Below are 20,308 nucleotides of genomic sequence, written 5' to 3'. Positions count from 1 at the left end.
ATTAAAATAAACCAAATGAATCAGTCGAAGGTCATTCTTTCAGTTTACCGCAACGTGGGGTTCAATAAAGGAAACAAAAAGCGCGAATAAGCAGAGGGCAACCTTTGCTCCGGCACAAGTGCAATTCTATCAATGAAGAAGAATAGAGCAATAGGCAATTTGCCTATTGTTATCTTTATGGCTGATTGCATGAGGTGCAATGCGAAACATTTCCGGAAGTCCTTTTTGTAAACAATCAACTTGCATTGTTTCTTGAGTGCTTTCCTCCACAAGCCTCGAAACATGACGATCCAGCTTCAGCAGCTAAGCTGATTGGGCGATGAATCACAATCTTATCTAAGGTTTGAGGTGACTGTACATGTCACCAAAACACACAACATGATACGGTTGTGAGGTTAGAGGTATCTATTGACATGATTGATTCTTGTCTCGAAATCGACTGGTCACTGTTGCGCTTGTAAAAGTATTTTAACAATTCTACACATCTGAAGGTCAGGTGGCAGGGGCGGCGCCAAGGGTGGACACGAGAGGTTGGGGGACATGAAATTAAATGATGCTGTCCCATTTGCCCGCCCGCGCAGTCAAAAATTAATAGGCATTTCGTGATAAAAGTAAAATGTAGTGTAGAGATAATTATGAATATGATGCGGAACCTTACAATGTTCGATAGATCGATTTGGTTTGTTTTGCTTCGAATTTCTGCCACTTTTTGCTAATCGCGAAGAAGGATGAGTGATGATATGATGAAATTGATGAAGGGCCACACACAAAGAACACTCAAACCCGGGATCCCTGGCGTCGTAGGGCGGTGTGCTAATCACTCCGCCACGCAGGCCGGCTACTAACCCCTGCATCATGGTGGTCTGCAGTTAAATAAGTTACTGTTTGACAACTTTCATTTGCATAACTTATTTTTACCCCAATATTTAAGCTTCTTATTATTGGATAACAAATCCTTGTTTGTATTGCGTGGTAACAATGTGAACACGAAAGTATTTTTTTATTTTATTTTAAGATGTGGTTCGTCCAAATCTTTGACAGCCATTAAAATGCCCCGCCCAATTCATGAAGACTGAAGCCTCCACCGTTTTGTGGTTTAAACTACTGACGTTAAGAGGGAAAATAGCAAATGTAATGTGTGGTATAGAGCAGATATGTTAATCTCAATTCGTAAGTAGGGCCAGCATTGCTGCAGGTCCCTACAAAATATAATTTAAAAAAATCGTGTTAAGTAAACTTTATTTGTACGTAATGCATATATACGTAATTAGGTGTTACACGTACTAATTTCCATAAAATACAGTTGATTTGTACATAAAAAAGCTACAAAAATGTCACAAAGTATGCATTCTTTGTAGTTACAAAAAAAAAGGCGAGTTTAAAATATGAAACAGGATATATGGGCATGGCGGCGGTCGGTCTCGAGTTGCGAGAAACACGAGTTGCAGTGTTGCAGAGAAGGCAAGGAGAGGCGGCGCGTGGCATGAAATCAGAGAAGAAAGATTTGCCGCAGTTGTTCAGAACATGAGACACATTTTCTTTTGTAGGTAATCGCGATACCAAAGTACACACGTTAAAAATATGCCGATAGCTGACGTTTGCCGTGTTACATAATAAAAACAGAAAAGTGAACGTTTTAATTTGCAACTGGTCGGCCATGGAGAATCGGAAGAGGAAAAGTAAAACTTGACGTCCACTGAGACGTGGCGAAACACGGAAATATCCGGCAACAGAACTTCTGTTGTCTGCTTCTATTGTAATCAAAAGGTGTAACGCCCACTACAGGAAAAAAGCGCGGAATGGAAGCCAGAATTTCCGTGCCAGAAGTCTGCAGGTTATCTTAAGGGTTATGGCCCACTGAGACGCCGGAAGCGGGTCTGTTGAGTTATGTTGCCGCGTTTCCGGCGGGCTTCAAGCTTTACACGCTTGACCAGAAAGTAAAATTTATACGGGAAGTGGACGCTAATCCACATAAAACTAATAAAGTGGCAAATGTATTGTATTTAAGAATCAAACTATTAGATTTGTTAATTTACCACTTTATGACAGAAATAACCTGTATTATACTGTATCTTGTTCCTCAAAATAGATAAAATTATAGTATTTTAATAATGATATGACATGGTCTATATCTGATTTGTAAATATTTCTCAGTAAAAAAGGTAAAGTGCTCCCCTGTGCTTAGCACCATGCCATGAAGGGATATAGGGGGTGTGGGGGTAACGCCCCACATTTTCTTGATCCGGTCATGAGTGGGAAGATGTGATCAGCATCACGCCCCTGACCGCTTTTACCCCTCCATGGTTTCCCCCAGGTACCCATGTCATTCGACTCTGGGTGGGCGCCGGGGCCGCTTCCAACGTTAGAAAAGTTCCCGGATTTGAACCGACCGGAGATCGAACCCGAGACCTTGAGCATGGTAGTCAGACGCGTTACCGACTGAGCGACACTGTAGGTATAGTCCCGATTAGCCTATTTGTGAATAAAATGGACTAAAACAAAACTGAAACTCATATATCCCAGAGAAGTATCCTCGAATAAGATATTTTGCTACTGAGAATTTTAGCGATGTTCGGTAGCATTTGCCTTTGTGAATATCTGTCCTCTATTACGAAGATAATTAAATAGTACAACGGTCGAGAATAACGGGCAAGTATTTGTTGTCTGCATTAAGGTTTTCCTGCTCACAAAAATATAATGCAGACATTGAGAAGCTACTTAGTTTTCTGAAGAAAGGAGATACGAAACTTGAGTTGTTCATAAACTGTTTCTTTAAAATGTTTGCCCAATTGTGACCAATTTATATCTGAAACAAACATGTAAAATGATATCACTGACTGGAAAAAAATATTTCAGTTTTATTGGTTTTAAGTCCACTTTGTGCACAGTAAGGCTAATCGGGACTGGGCCTACAGTTTATAGTGGAATCCGAACCACTATGTGCTTCCACCGGGTATCGAACCCGGGACCCCTTGATTACAAGGCGACGACGCTACCACTGCGCCATGGGTAGCCTTCCAGTTTTATTTTATTTCAATAAAATACATAACGATTAAAATATTTTTCATTACAATGAAGTAACACGCAATCGTGTAATCATTCAGATTTAAGCAGTGGGTATGTGAAGGGGTTTGAGGGGCAATTTCCCCCTTTTTTCATCCTCCTCCGGTTGCTAATTTATGGCACTGGGTGAGGTGCGGACTCTACATATAATTAATGTAATCTAGCTAAACCCGAGTTATACGTATGTAAAGGTGAAGAGAAAATAATACGTAATACTGAGAAAGTTGGCTTCTGTAGCGGTTCTTGATGAACTTCATTGAAGAAAAAACACTTTCACACGTGTAAGTGCTGCCGAACATCGATGTCATTCTTTGCCCAAAACTACGAAGGTTTGGAAAGCGTTCGTTAGAAAGGTATTTGAAAAACCCTGGCCCCTTTTCTTGCCATTGTTGTTTGTAACAAGGTAGTCTTTTTCCCAACGTTCTTGATAGGTTCTATTTTCATTTTGAATCATGAGTTTTTTGGAGATATTGCTAATTTCGATATTTGCACAAACTTTAATAATCAGTCACAGTACAATCACAGTCACAAACTGGAAATCTCTTCGTACTTCGTGCGTAGTAAAACAGATCTCTATAGCGCCGCAGTTTGTTTCTAAAAACAAAGAGTGAAGCCTTCGCTGAAGCGGGTGAGTCCATTCCGCATAGCGAAGGGGTAGAATGCATGGTGTGAAGAGAAAGTTATGTCACTTTAGATTCTTCTGATGATCATTATTGACTGCAGAATCAATTCTACCTGTGATATTGTCTTTCTTCACGGAGCTTCCGTTCCTTCAGTAAAAATAGAACGTATTTTAATAAAAATACATAAAACTAATGTATTTTGCAAACTGGCTTCGCGGGCCGCAAAAAAAAGGCATCGCGGGCCGCCAGTTGGAAACCCCTGGTTTAGAAGAAAGCATGACAGACAGCCTTGCACTGAAAAGTCGTAAGAACCCGTTAATTGTGTCGCACTTGGAGGGCGGGAAGGGAGAGGGGATCAGCCGATGCAATGGAAGAAGGTGGCGACTTATAGCTGGTGTGGAGCGGAGGCCATGCGTCATCACTCTTTTGTTTTTAGCAGCTCGCAGCTGACAACGAAGATAAGGCCTCTGGCCCAGGCACGTGGGGGGGAGTTTGCAAAGGTACGCAAGTCTCGTTATCAACAAGGAAGGTTTCATTGTCTCATGGATGGAATCGGAAACAAGGTTTGAGCTGCGTGCGGTAGTGTGGATCGTTCCTTCGGAGATTGGTCAGCGTAACGCGCTACGAAATCAGAGGTCATTTATGGATGCTTCATTGCGTTGGTCAAGGGTTCAAGCAGAGATATCCATAAAGACTTCATGGAATTATATAATTCAAATTTTGAAATTGTAGCGTGAAAACATGAATGAGGAGTGCCGTGAAAGACAGTAGATTAATTGCCTATGCAAAATTTTCCTATACTCTGTCCTGGATATCTCTGGAACAAGGCCGCGCATAGCGGCAGAGAAGGGGGGATCCAGTGAGCAGAGCGAAGCAGTAAACGCTGCTGCGAAGGCTAGTAACTGCAGTAGCTTTCCCTTCTCCACGCAATCCCGTTCCCTCTCACGTGTTCATTGGTGGAGCCGTCTCGCGTCACTACTTGCTCCAGAGATAACCGCGACAGAGTATAGTGCTGGGGATGCTTGATGAACATTTTCTTAACCGGGGGAAAGCATCGCCCCACGTTTCTTTCCTCCACTTTAAGCACTGCAGACCCCCCTGAGAAAATATCTTGCGGGCGGCCTTGGTGTTGCTCCTTTCATAAGTTCATCATTCAACCGAATCGTCGCTATTAACCAAAGGGATAAGAAAGCGACGTTAAATAACACAAATATGAAGCAGCGTGTGTGCGTTTTGGAGGGTGATGGGATTTGTAACCCGTAGAGTCTCAGCTTTTCTGTAAATCAATGCCGGATACTTTAACCGGGATGTGTGATATCAAATCTAAACAATTATAATAGAATAAAGCTAGAAGTTAACCGCACGTTTAGAAGTAAAAAAAGAGATTACTTGAAAAGCAAAATTAACGAAATTGAAACAAACAACAAAAATAAAAATATCAGAGATTTATATAAAGGTGTAAATGAATTTAGAAAGGGGTGGCAACCTAAAGTAAACTTGATAAAAGATAAAGACGGTGATTTTCTAGCTGACCCAAGCGATATTCTAAATAGATGGAAGAACTACTTTAATGACCTTTTAAATGTTCATGTAGGAGATAAATCAGAAGTAAATGAAGTCCACACAGCAGAACCTTTAGTTCCAGAACGTAACTTGACTGAAGTTAAAGATGCTATTAAAAGGCTAAAGAATAACAAAGCACCTGGCATTGATTTAATACCAGCTGAGTTAATTAAATATGGTGGAAATTCATTAATATGTCAAATTCATAAATTAATTTGTTTAATATGGAATAAAGAAGAAATCCCTCAACAGTGGAAAGAATCCATAATTGTTCCTGTGTTTAAAAAAGGTGATAAAATGAACTGCAATAATTACCGTGGAATTTCTCTACTCTCAACAACATATAAAATATTATCTAACATTCTTTTAACAAGACTAACCCCATATGCTAATGAAATTATAGGTGATTATCAATGTGGATTTAAACGTAACAGATCAACTACAGATCAAATTTTTCACATCAGACAGACACTCGAAAAAAGTGGGAATATAATCAAAATGTCCATCAGCTATTCATTGATTTCAAAAAAGCATATGATTCGGTCAAAAGAGATAAATTATATAATATATTAGTAGAGTTTGGAATACCTAAGAAGCTTGTTAGTATGATAAAAATATGCACCAGTGAAACAGAAAGTAAAATTCGTGTGGGTATTAATATGTCTGACAAATTTACAATTCATGATGGGTTAAAACAAGGAGATGCATTATCTCCATTGCTCTTTAATTTTGCCTTGGAATATGCTGTTAGGAAGGTAAAAGAAACTAAAGAAGGAATAAAATTAAATGGTGTGACTCAGTTGTTAGCATATGCAGATGATGTAGACTTACTGGGGGATGATGTGAATACAATTAAGAATTATGCTAAAATATTTTTCAAAACTGCTAAAGAGATAGGTTTGGAAGTTAACAAAGAGAAAACTAAATATATGCTTACAGACCGAAACCAAGTGTTAGGTAATAATCAAAATCTAATTATTGATAACAACTCGTTTGAACCAGTTTCCAAATTCAAATACTTAGGAGTAATAGTAACAAATGAAAATTATATTAAAGAGGAAATAAAAAGTAGGCTTATTTCAGGAAATGCATGTTACTTCTCTCTTCGTAAACTTTTGTCTTCTCGTTTAATATCTAAGAAACTAAAAGTTAAAATATACAAAACAGTAATTTTGCCTGTAGTATTATATGGATGTGAAACTTGGTCCCTTACATTGAAAGAGGAACATAAATTGAGAGTATTTGAAAATAAGATCCTTAGGAAAATCTTTGGACCTAAAAGGGATGAGGAGACAGGTGAGTGGAGAAGGTTACATAATTTATAACTACATAATTTGTATTCATGTCCAGATATTATTAGAATAATTAAATCAAGAAGACTTAGGTGGGCAGGCCATGTGGCACGAATGGGAGAGGAAAGAGGAGTTTACAGGATTCTTGTTGGGAAACCTGATGGTAAGAGACCTGTAGGAAGGCCAAGACGAAGATGGAGGGACAACGTTGAGATGGACCTAAAGGAAGTCGGTAGGGATGGAAAAGAGTATATAGAACTTGCTCAAGTTAGGGAAAGATGGAAGGCCTGTGTTGCTGCAGCCATGAACCTTCGGGTTTAAGAAGGCTAGAGAGTTAGTTAGTTACTTAGTTAGTGTGATGTCAAGACATTTTTCTTTTTGTACCGTTCCATTTGTACTGTTCTTTTCCACGCTAGTTACATTGCACGTTTTGTACGTTATATTTGAAGGAGTGCCCACTCTCCTCCACATCATGTCAATCTCCATAAAGTATTTAATTACGACAGAGGGTCTACCACTGTCTGTCACTGAATGTCACTTCATTTTTGCTATATTGAACACCATATCACATCTGTCCAAGCCTAAATTCTCCCTTTTCTTCATTTAACAGCCTGAATATGGTGCTTCTAGTAGCAAAAGTGACTTGAAAGCAGTCAAATGCACCCTCGACTACAATCGAACCGAATCCTTGATTTCCAGACTAAATCGTTAACTACTATGCTATCACGGTAATACACAAAGTTGCTTTTGTGCTATTTTTGTTTCTCTAACATGATATGATCCAATGGTATTGGATTGGTAAGGACAGTATTTGCTCGAAAGTTCCGGGATGACAGAAAAGTGCTCCAGGCAACGCAGCCCTGTTGACGTTGCCACACAGTGCGCGGGAACCAGTGACTTTTGTCCCGCTCTCGCTTTGCTTTTCTCATGTGTTGCACCAGCGCAATTCTACTCAGCCGCCAATTTTCATGGCCGTGCGTTTAGCAGACCCGTAGCTAGAGGGGGGCAGGGGAGGCAACTACCACCCCTGAGAGCCTGCTTTCCCCCCTGTGAAAAATACGGAACACATTCCTGCCTGGAATTCTCACTAATCTTTACAATTATATCATGTGTTACTCTAGCATCATAACAATGACACACTTATTGATTTTGTGATTTATTAGGGAGTATGGGATTCCGTATAATGTCGTATCAGGATTGGTGGGGGGGGGATTCCCTTCCATATTCAGACTTCCGGAAATGATTTCGCAATTTTCAGTATCTAGAAAAGTTGTGACATTTTGAGTAGTCTTGTATTAAAGGTGCCTAATGTGTTCGGATGTTTTTCTTGGATGTGTTACTTGGAACTGCTTAAATCTTTGTTTCCCAAGTCTATCTTTTGATAATAGTGATTCATGTGGTAGAGAGAGGGAATGGATATTTGATTTTTGTTACTTAGCGTTGCTTTTCTACCACTTCTAGCTAATCGCAACAATGAGTGATGATGAGCAATTGACGAAGAGACACTCATAAACAGTGCTGCAACCATAGGGGGGCAGGGGGCATCGTCCTCCCCCCTCGACCTTGGACGGAAGTCCATTCTAGGGGAAGTAAACATTGAAGTAAAAAAACAAGACTAGGAGAATCTAAGAATAGCAGGACAATTAGATACTCATGATGGAATTAGTTTTCACGTGTTCCTTGCATTTTTCTTCCAGACGGCCAAGGGCAATTGCAAGGGGCACAGAGGGTCCTCGATTGCAAATTTTATTCAAGTAAAAGTACATTCCGTAAAATTTTCTTGCTCGCTCCGCTCGCAATCTCGAAGTTCAGAGCCATAGCTATGGGGCAGCGGGAGTTGGCCATGGGAGCCAAACGATCTATAAGAAAACAAATTTTAAAGAGAATGCCATGGCGCCCCGTGAAATTATATGCGCCCTATTAAAACAACTTCTTTCTATGAAACTTAGTATGAAATATTAATGATGACACTGTAATCCAAGAAGTCATTGATCAATCAAGGGATTCCTATTTGTTTGTCAGTGGAAATACACACATGTATTTCACCTATAATTCACACAATATTTTGCAAAATGGTGAACATAACCAGTAGGCAAACATTGTCTTAGGGATTCAAGAGTATCCCCTTTCAAGGAAATAGAGTCCGTGGTGGACTAAGGGGCCCATGTTTAATGTTCTAGCAAGTACAAAAAATGTATTACAAATTTTTACACAATTCATCAAAGTGTAGATAATATGTAACCATTATTATTTAATTAATTTGATTTTTCTTGCATAACACAACAAAATGGTGTTGTTGGATTTTTGTTAGATTCCTTTGTGCGTAAAAATCTTGCATACTGGAAACTAGAGGGAATCATTAAGAAGCATGATTTATAAAGGGCTTCCTTAATCGTTCTGCAGAGAGGTCCAAAGCTGTTCGTACATATTAATCGTCTATTAACATTATCGACCAGTAAATATCAAGTAGATACAGTCCCTATTAGCCTATATATGTTAAACTTTATGTTCTTTGGCAATCTGGAAAGGTAATTATCGAAATATTGCTATTTGATGTTGCTCGAAGTTTCTTTGTTGGTTCGAGTTTCAAGATATTATCCCTTTTCTGTTACTTATCTCTTTTGGGGGAGGGGGTAAGTGCCTCTGTTCTGTGTACCCAGATATATCTGCCAATGCGACACCGTATATTAAAAATTTGCCCCCTCTAGGATTGACTTCGCCCCCCCTACAAAGAATTCCTGGCTACGCGCCTGGAGTGTAGACACAAGCTTACACACAACCCCACCGAGGATTAGCCTTACCGAAGGTACGCGCAAAAAAAGCTTTCCTGGTGTACTGGGTGCAAGGAAGGCTGCCACTTAAGTACTTTCCGAAAAGGAGCCGGTATTCATGGCGGAGTGGGAGTGGTAAGTACAAAGCGCAGCGACGCCAGAGGTCCCGGGTTCGAATCCCGGCCTTGGCCTGGTCGTTCTTTGTGAGTGTCCCTTCATCAATTTCATCATATCATTACTCACCATCATCTTCGCGATTAGTCAAAAGTAGCAGAAATGCAAAGTAAAATAAAATAAATCAATCAATCCGAAAAATATAACCCTTATATCCCTGCAACCTTAAGGGCTGTAATCTTCCATTCGTTATAATGACGCGACGCAACACTGCTAAGCGAACCAAACGATATAGTGTAATAGAAATAACTTTTGATACAGTACTCACAAATATGATGGACGCTGATGTACTACCAAAGACCAAATGCACACGACAAATAGCTGTAGCCTGTGCCAACAACTTCAAGATATTGCCGCTATACATCCAAATGCACAATGATATCTAACTTGAATCACTGAAATAGATTATTCAACTCAAGACCAATGTATACAAGACTATACATAACATAGGTGTTTTTGATATTCAATTGACTTAATGATTCGTTGGTTGACATTAACTTCCGTTTCAAAGATAAGGCCGCAACTATTTACTCAGACAATTATCAGGGATTTCCCCTCCCATGAAAGTTGGACAAAATGGGGATGTGGGTGGGGGGGGGGGAACTGGGAGTTTACACGTTCTGTGTAAACTAGGGATGATATCTATCGGATGGGTAGCTAACAACATTCCACTGTAATTGGAGAGGTAATTTTTCGAGTTGAAACTCGTTCGGCGTGCACAACGTGTTGTCGCACTGAAATTGTTTTTTATTTGTGTATAAATCGTACAAAGTTAGCGTTTTTGAACTGTGTTTGATGTGTTAATGTATTTTCAGTGATTCTTAAACAAAATCGATAAGTACAGCACTGCAAACAACCATTATTTACCTGTACTTACGTTGGCGTTGGTGAGAACGATTTGGATTAAGAATTGACGTAGCACCGTCCTGAATTTTTGGAAATGACGTGGTTGGACAAAACGGGGATGACCCATTTTGTCAAACTCCCTTCATTATATTTTACAAAAACCTGTTTATTAATTTTAATATTACGTTAAATAAATTATTACTTTAGTTCATTGCAAAAATACGATGAAATTGATAAGGGACACTCACAAAGAACACCCCAATGCCCAGGCCGGGATTCGAACCTGGGAGTGTACAGAATGAAATTTACTAACCGAATAATCTTTTCCTTCGCTTCATCGCCCAATATAATTATATAATTTTGGATTCCGGAATTTTCTAACCGGGACATGATTCACTGAGTGCTATTTTTAACGCACAACGATTTTCCTTTCGCTGTACCTCATATCAAAGCACTGCACATAAAAAACGCAAGATTCAACTTGCTCTGCGTGCTTTTAGCCCAACGAAAGAAACTGCATTTATTAAGGAGAAGGAAAATTTACCACACACACTAGCTATACGAGGAGTGTGCCTCCCCGTCCACGATGGTGTAGTGTTAACGTCGATACATTGTAATCAAGGGGTCCTGGGTTCGATATGGTAGCACATAGTGGTTCGGATCCCACTTTAAACTGTAGTTCCAGTCGCGATTAGCCTTACTGTGCATAAAGTGGACTTAAACACCAAATCAACCAACCAACCACTCCCGATTATCCTTTTTGTGCATAAACTTGTCTTAAAAACAAACTCAAATATAAGAGAAACGATCAAAAAATAAGAAAAAGCAAAATATTACAAGAGATCCTAGATCATTACAACTTTTATTCTACAAAATGTTTCACCCCCTATATTCGTTTCATACATCTGCAAAGTGGCTGTAAATTTTTCCTACGCCCACTCGTAGGGATCGTGTAAAAGTCGAGACGATAACGAGAAGAGACATTTCGAGACAACATCGAAGACGAGACAGACCTCTGTAAAACCAAGACTATCAGGCTCGGCTCGCCTCTATACAATTAATAGTCACCCCGTTTTCCTGGCGCTCCTCCCTTCCGATTCATTCATCTTGAATTAATTGATATAGTTTATTTTACTTCGCTTTTCTGCCACTTTTGGCTAATCGCGAAGACGAGGATGAGTGATGTTAAGATGAAATTGATGAAAAGACACTCACATTAAATAAATGTAAAAGAAAGAACCACATAGTGGTTCAGATGCCACTTTAAGCTGAGTTTTCTGAGTGCACAGTCTTTACAATTGAAAAAACTAAAATATTCTTCCATACGTGTACAGTAAACATTGTAAAGTATGTATTTAAGCAGCGTCATTGTTTTATACCTAATAACGTTTTATACGAAACGCTATTCCTCTCGGTTCAATAGTTATCGGCTTTTAAAAATGTGAAGTGATACTTTGTTTACATCTCACGCGGCCGCCATTTCATGTTCACTCGTGACCAAGATGTCGCTTCTGATTGGTTATGCTACGAAAAATGCTACGGAAATAGGACAGGTTATATCCTTGAGAAATGCCATGAATGATGCCAAGGCATCTGAAATGCCATAAGATTTCTCACTTTACACGGCAGTTTTTTGGTCATGGCACAAATGTTAAGAAAAATGCTAAGGAAAATTCTTTCGTCTAAAGTGGGCTCAAGAAATACCAGAGAAGAAAGGGTGGGGTCGATTAAGCTAATTGGTAGATTCACGATTAATTAGAGCTCGGAAGTTGATGATCTAAAATAGCCTGTACAATGACATTAAATTTATTAAAAATAGACCTAATATAATTATTTTCGCTCTGAAATGAAAGCTTGATGTTTCATAAATTACAAGAGAGCCAATTCGATAAAACCAGTTGTTTGGTGGTTTAAACTACTGAAGCAAAGGGATAAAAGTAATGAAGTGCTAATGTAGTTTTCTTTATTTTTACTTCAATGTTACATAAAATACACCGCAAGATTTATCTGTGTAAGTAAATCAACTTCTTTCAGAGTGGATCTTCCACACAGTGGTCGGACAGCATCTGAAAATACAGTTGTGGGCCGCGTACATCACATTATATTTTTTAAATATTGTGACTAATTTTACTTTAAAAACGCATATGAAAGAGATAACAGAGACCACCAAGGCAACCTCAAAGTAGGCTTCACACAAAGTATTTTAAGTTTGCTGGAGAAAAATTAAATTTACCACAATAAATGACCGTATTTTTTATTAATGGCGAACTTGCTAAAAGGATCATGTCAGGAGAAAAAAGCCTCAAAATGAGATAAAATGCAATAAAAGCGGCAAAAAATACTGAAAAATGACCTAAGATCCAAAAAAGGTCGAAAAGTGCAAAATAAAAATAACGTTCTCTGGTTCTAACTGAAGGGAAACGGGCTGATATCAGTAGAGACCGGATTTTAAAATGAAGCCCTTCTTTTAATTTTTCAACACGGTTCATGGAATAAATAACAACCGTGTTGATAATTATCTTCCACCAACAAGATTACATGGTCTTGGTTTCCCTTTTTTCCCTTTTCAGCCAACATTCCCTTTTCTCCTCTTTTATAAAACATTTTCCTTTCTGGTCCCTTTACTGACTAGTTTTTCAGCATACATTCCTTTCCCCCCCTTTTTAAGAAAAACATCTTCCTTGGTCCCTTTACTGAAAATATATAAACTATTTTGTACGACTGTATTTTCCCTAAACAAAACATTCAACAATTGTCTAGTTGGTGCAGTTTAGAGGAAAGAAAGAACAAATGCCTTCTCTCAATGAGTGTTGGGAGTACGTTGCAGTGATTTTACAACAGTGCGATTTGGGCTTAGGCAGTAACAAACGTATTGTAACGCCTGTTGAGTTGAAAGTATACTTATCTGCTAGATTTAGACTTTTATTGTGAAGTTGTTTAGAACAGTTTTAACTTTACTGTGTGACAGTGATGACAGTATTGAATGTCTATGAAATGGCGAAGCCAGGTACGTACAATTGAGCTATGAAATGCGGTAAGCAGTTTCTAGGAAGATTTCATCAAAACGGATGGTAAGATTATTCGCTGTACTTTACATCCAAATAAAGGAAATTAAAAAGGACTATAGTATATTATTTCACTCCACTAAAAATATTATTTTAAATGAAAGCTCAGTACATATATACCATTCATATGTAAAAAGGGACACATTAAATTTCTTGCATTTTTGACATGAAATTTAATGTATACCTTTTTGTGTATGAATGGCATATATATTTTGCTTTCATTTAATAGTATTTTTAGTGAAGTGCAAACAAAACCCTATAGTCCTTTATTCTCCCTTTTTTGCCAATATTTTCCACTTTTTTGCCCTTTTAGAGGAAAATTTTCCCTTTAAAATCCGGTCTCTATCAGGCTAAGCATTGTTTTCAAGGCTCAGAGAAAAAGATGATTTCTTATCAACTTCCGAGCACTATTCATGATCTTTATCATTCACACTCACCGCTGCGCGCAGTTGAAACCACTGTCGTCAATGTGGTGATGATGGAACCGATAGTTTCACTCGCGATTTTATCGACTTGTCGGTGCGAACAGGAAAAGGAAGATTGCCAATGTCTCCCAGTGACATGTTAAACACGTGCTGTGGATTCCGTTGCAAGCTGGAGGAAGTAAGGACTTTATAGTCCATTAGAGATGGTAAGTGAATTTCGAAAAGAGTGTCATTTTACCTTGAGAAAGTGAACCGTATTTACTCAAACCAAGGATATGGAGATTAGTCCCTGAAAACTCAACGCAAGACATTCGAAGGCGCAAAGTCCATGCTCAATGTCAGACAATGTTGGATATTATAATTAAGGGTGTTCAAAATGTTTGGGGCTTCGCCTCGGGGTGTCGCCCTTCGCCTTCTGACGTAATCGCGGAATGCCTTCGTTGTAATATAAGTTAGGTTTGTTAGGTTGAGGTTTGTTAGCATAAATATATTTTTTTATTTTTCCGGGCTTCACTAAAAAGGTATTATTTAGGTAAAGGTATATAGCACCGTGCCATGGCTCATTTAGGAGATGTGGTGGTATCTCCCGCCACATTCTTGAGCCAGGTTATTTTGGAGGTGATGTAATCAGCACCACGCTTCGGCCGCCTTTACCCCCAAGGTTTGCTGCCAGATACCCACTGATTTGAGGCTGCGTGACAAGGGCGAAAAAATTCCGATCTTAGATCACCCACCCCAGGAATCGAACTCGGGTCTCAGACGCCCTAACGACTAGACCAGCGAGGCGTTATTTCAGCTATGTGAACTAACCCTAAGAAGCCTCACCTAACAATGAAAGCATTTCGGCTGACGTCAGAAGGCGAAGGGCGGGGAAGTTGTTGAAGGCTTGTGCAACAAGTGAGGACCTTCACTTCACCTCACCCTTAGAAACTCGGTGGCGTACCAGACCTTTGAGGACCAGGACCATTCAATCGAACCCCGGCTCTTTGATTACAAGGTGGCAACATTACCATCACACCATTGGAAAGCCATTTACATGAGTCTTATATGTGAAGATCTATCTACAAAGCCGGTGAAGGGACTCAATGCGTTGACTACGTGCCACACAGAGAACAGCTGCGTGTCAAACCCCGTCCCTAAAAGGCCTGTTACCCAACGGAGTTTATATGTATGTGTGCATATACCGTAACACTTCTGCGAATTTCATGGCTGTTACAATGGGGATGTTTAAGACAAAGGGAATGTGAAAACATTGTCAATTTGCGGAATGCGGTAAATACTTCTTAGAATTGAATGTAAACAATGAGCTCCAAGCTGTACGCCTTTGTATAAAGCAACTGTTTTGCTGATTGCCGGGTGGGGGGAGGGGAGTCTATCCATGAGTTGAATTTTTCCGTTACTTTCGACCATAATATTGCAACTCTGTAGTTCTACATCTAGCTCCATAGTGTTGGTGGTCACATCCGAGGTGCGAAACCCCAGAAGGAACGAGGTCACATCTAACACTCAAACAGCACATTTTCGGATCAGCCCCCCCCCCCCCCCCGCCCAGGGCCTCAAAATACGGGCCTGCCGTCAATAACCTCAGGAAATTTAAAAGTCTTGAGCAGAAATTGAGACAGTTATAAGATATGTCAAGTGACTGGCCTGGTATTGCATTTGAGTGAAACTGCTCAAAGTGATTCAATATGACGGAGGAAAAATCAAATTTTCATATGTTCCGAATGCAACAAATTTCGAAGATATTTTTAAACCTCTTTTACAATATATTTTCGGGGACTAAGAAACGAAATATCTCTCTGTTTTTGGACATCTCTCGAGCTATGAATATTTCATAAAAACTTTGTAATGAACAGAGATTTTTAAGTTGCATCTCATCAAGTTACGTCCAATAACAACTGATCCTGTATATTATTTAAGCAAAATCGTTCAAGGCATTTGAAGACTTCGCGATTCCAAACCTCCCGGGTTCGATACCTGGTGGAGGCACATAGGAGATCAGATCCCACTGTAAATTGTAAGGCCAGTCCCATGTAGCCTTTCTGTGCATAAAGTGGACCTAAAAACAAACTCAAACAAACGACTTCAAAACCTAAAAAATCTTCCGGAAAATACGCTTTGCGCGGTAGATAATAATTAATAATACCCGATTGCCCTTTCTACGTATTTATGGTATTTTTTCCTATTAACAATATTTTCTCACGGCAGTAACCCATATAATGCGCACTTCCGGTGACTTTTTTTGCTTTGTTTGAGTTTCGTTTTATGCACAGATAGGCTAATTGGGATTGGACCTACAGTTTAAAGTTGTATCCGAACCACTATGTGCCTCTACTGGGTATCGAACCCGGGACTCCTTGATTACACGGCAATTACGTTATCACTAAGCCATTTGGGAGGCCTTTTCAAAATTGGAATGCATTTGTATGTATACGTCTCACAAGTTAGGTTCAGCACTTCCATGTTCCTTATTGTATGCTACTTTTCTGCTACTTTGGCTAATCGCTACGACGAGGCTGATTACAGAACATTGATGAACGGACACTCTATCATGTTCAGGACAGGACTCGAACCTGGAACTAGCCCCGTGGCGGAGTGGTTATCACATCGCGCTACGACGCCAGGGGTCCCGGTTTCGAATCTCGGCCTGGGCATGGATATTTGTGAGTGTAAATTCATCAATTTCATCATGTCATCACTCATCCCCATCTTCGCAAATTAGCCAAAAGTGGCGCAAAAAGCGAAGCAAAATAAAGCAAATCAATCAATCAATCAATCGAACCTGGAAGTCTGGGTAGAGTGAACGTGAGCCTACCGCTGAAGATTACGCGCTTTGTATACCGAAGAAATAGTATTACTGACTTTGTTGTGTTTTTTTAAATTGATTTGTTGTTTTAAGTCCATTTTATGCACATAAACGCTAATAGGGACTGGACCTACAGTTTAAAGTGGGAACCGAACCACTATGTGCTTCCACACCGGGTATCGAACCCGGGACCCCTTGATTACAAGGCGATGACGCTACCACTGCGCCATCGTGGAGGCCACTGACTTTGTTGTGGAGTTCTTGGCGTATTCATTCATTAATTCGCCAATTCATCCTCATTGACCCGGTTAACTTTGAGGCAGAAAAGCATATATACGCCTTCATATCAAAATACATACTGCATTTTGCACTTTTGGTAATCTTACGTTGCGTTTATTCTTCTGTAGGTTAATCACAACAGTGACGATGTGTAGTGAATTGATGGAAGAAATTAAGAAAAAAGTCAAACTATGTTGTAACAGGTCCACTACATGCTCAGATAGGCCAATCTAGACTGGACATACCGTTTGAAGTGGGATCCGAAGAACTCTTTTTTCACGTAGTTCTGCCCGCCGCAAGCACATTGCACAAACACAGTGAGATAGCTGTCCATAACTTACACATGATTCGAACTTAGGGAAACTGGCTTCGTATAGCACGGAGGCTGGCACCAACATTCATGCAACTAATTATTACTTGTCGTTGCACATATCCAGACTGAATCCAAACCAATAGTGTACTGTGTTCTGGTTAGCCGATGCCCCGAAACCTGCGACCTGCCTTCGCTAATACCCCTGCTTTGCAGATCAGCCTTCCTCGACTTCCCTCTGGAATCACCACTACAGAAGAACGCGATTGGAAGTGTTTCTACACTTCCACCTGCAATCACCTGGTTGTTTTTTTGAAAGAAAAGAAATGAATCGGCCATTAATATGCAACTTACATTCATGGAGCTTTTCATTTCTTGTTTTGAAAGTCCGGCCGTGACTTTTGGCACGATACTGGTGCCAACAAGTCAGGATGGGGAAAAAATGAATTCCCGCTTCTTATTTTTCCACAATAACGAGCGATGAAGTTCTTGAAATGCTTCGTTGCTGCTGTTTGGTTGCCAACTGATTCTGTCAGTGTGCCATGCTATGTTGGTGTTACGACGGGTAGCAGGAAATTTTATTGCATTCGCTGTCGTGTAGGATTCCCACTGGACGACTTGAGCAGCAAAACTAACCAGATTTTTCGATCTGAGTGGGTGTAAGGGTAAGTTTTCGGAAGAAGAATATCTAAATTTAGTCGAGTTGGTAAGTTTCAAGTCCACTTCATGCACAGTAAGGCTAATCGGAACTGGACCAGTTTAAAGTGAGATCCGAACGACCATGTGCCTCCACCAGATATCGAACCTGGGACCCCTTGAGTACAAGGCAACGCTACCACTACGCTATCGGGAAGGCATCTGCTAAATTTAGTACCGGAATGACCTTGATTTCATTTGTTATTTAGCGTCTCTTTTATGCCAACTTTGGCTAATCATGACAATGAGGATGAGTGATGATATGATGAAATTGATAAAGGGACCCATGTCCAGACCGGGGTTCGAACCCGAGACCTCTGGCGTCGTAGCGCGCTGTGATAACAACCGGAATGACCTTGAATTGTGTAAAGGTTTAGGGAAGTAGAAAATGTCATATTTCATATCGAAACCTCTGGTGGAGAGATCGCGAGTCGTCCACTCAACGTGCTCGTGAAACAGCCTTCGCAGAAGGCTTGCAAAGTCAACCTCACTTTCAGGTAGTACACTCCGGTAAACTGCAATTCTGCAGGCCATCTAGTTTCTGGCGTCTGCACCTACAGCCAGTATAATCCTCTGTACAGCTGTGTGTTGTCCTGTGTTTGCCCTTATTATGTGCTGACTGCCACTTTACAGCTTCGGATTTTAACCTGGGTAAGGAGATTGTAGTCCTCACAGTCCTTGTAGTCCTTCATTTTAATTATGGTAAGCATATTGGCCCCGTGTACTGTGACGGGTGCAAATAGTACAAGTACTGACGCACCCAAACTTTTTACACAGGCTGACTGTTTATGGTTTCGTTGTTGCAATCTCACACATTAGAAGAATAGTACGGTTAGAAGGCTACATTAAAATCTCTGATCGAGCCGACTTGGTGGCCGAGCACGTAGAGTGGTCGATTCACAGTCTCGCATCCCAAAGTTCTGGCTTGAGGATCAATTTCATCAAATCATCGTCCATTCTCATCGTAGTGGTTAGTCGAAAGAGGCAAAACCGCGAGGTTACTTTCGTAGTTATCCAGCAAACACTGACCTTGAAGAACAGTAATCAAATGGCTTGATTTTTAGCGAGGGTATGGATCTCACTTGAAACTATGAGCCTAGTTCTGATTAGACTGCCTGCGCATGAAAGTGAAACTAACGGTTAAAATTGGATAATGTTAGCTGGAAGATGTTTGATCGAGCCTTGGGGTTAGCTGGGGGTTAATGCTCCTGTGGTTTAACATGGTGACATTGAGCCAGCTGGGGGATACTTTGCGACAAGTTAGCTAGCTTCTCCCCGCATCTCCCGCATCCACCCTCACTTCGAGCACTGAACTAGACAATCTATTGTCAGTGAACTGTAGGGGCATGGAGAGTTTTCGCGTGCAATCACTGCTATCTTCCTCTGTTCTGCCTCGGGATTGTTGCTGTAGATCTTCCAAGTAAAAACTGCATAAATGCAAAAAGATGTACACACAAATCACATTGTAATAATCCGCTTACCTGGGCCGACGGAAAAGAAAAAATCTATGTCAATTCCGGGTGCCTATTTAAGCCGGAGAATTCTGTACGACGCGAATAGAACCACTAAACCTTAACAACGCTGACTGACTCTCTAGCCTTCTTAAACCTGAAGGTACATGGCTGCAGCAACACAGGCCTTCCATCTGTCCCTATCCTGAGCAAGATCTATATACTCTTTTCCATCCCTACCGATATCCTTTAGGTCCATCTCAACGTTGTCCCTCCATCTTCGTCTTGGCCTTCCTACAGGTCTCTTACCATTAGGTTTTCCAACAAGAATCCCGTAAACTCTTCTTTCCTATCCCATTTGTGCCACATGGCCTGCCCATCTAAGTCTTCTTCATTTAATCACTCTAATAATATCTGGACATGAATACAAATTATGTAGTTCTAAATTATGTAACCTTCTCCACTCACCTGTCTCCGTATCCCTTTTAGGTCCAAATATTTTTCTAAGGATCTTATTTTCAAATACTCTCAATTTATGTTCCTCTTTCAATGTAAGGGACCAAGTTTCGCATCCATATAATAATACAGGCAAAATTACTGTTCTGTATATTTTAAAATTTTAGTTACTTAGATATTAAACGAGAAGACAAAAGTTTATGAATAGAAAAGTAACATACATTTCCTGAATTAAGCCTGATTTTTATTTCCTCTTTAATATAATTTTCATTTGTTAGTATTACTCCTAAGTACTTGAATTTGGAGACTGGTTCAAACGAGTTGTTATCAATAATAAGATTTTGATTATTACCTATCGCTTGGTTTCGACCTGTAAGCATATATTTAGTTTTCTCTTTGCTAACTTCCAAACCTATCTCTTCAGCTGCTTTGAAAAATATTTTATCATTATTCTTAATTGTATTTATATCATCCACTAATAAGTCTAC

The 20,308-nt window shown here is 39.9% G+C and overlaps 1 protein-coding gene across 2 annotated transcripts in view; it reads right to left on the bottom strand.

Annotated features, from left to right (window-relative positions):
- The window catches only part of LOC145984413 (uncharacterized), a 66,197-nt gene that overhangs the window by 33,755 nt on the left and 12,134 nt on the right, over nt 1-20,308 (bottom strand). The window contains exon 1 of one of the 2 annotated variants that reach the window (XM_083118077.1): nt 17,249-17,345. The exons of the other annotated variant lie outside the window; for it this stretch is intronic. The gene's annotated coding sequence lies outside the window, so the exon portion shown is untranslated. Of the gene's footprint in view, nt 1-17,248; nt 17,346-20,308 lie in introns of those variants that run through there. 2 annotated transcript variants of the gene reach the window in all.

This window comes from Lepisma saccharinum, chromosome 2 (assembly GCF_977018435.1).
Source record: "Lepisma saccharinum chromosome 2, izLepSacc3.1, whole genome shotgun sequence".
NCBI classification, from domain to species: Eukaryota; Metazoa; Arthropoda; class Insecta; order Zygentoma; family Lepismatidae; genus Lepisma; species Lepisma saccharinum.
Note: the sequence above shows the minus strand (reverse complement) of the source record. Positions and strands in the feature narration are given on the sequence as shown.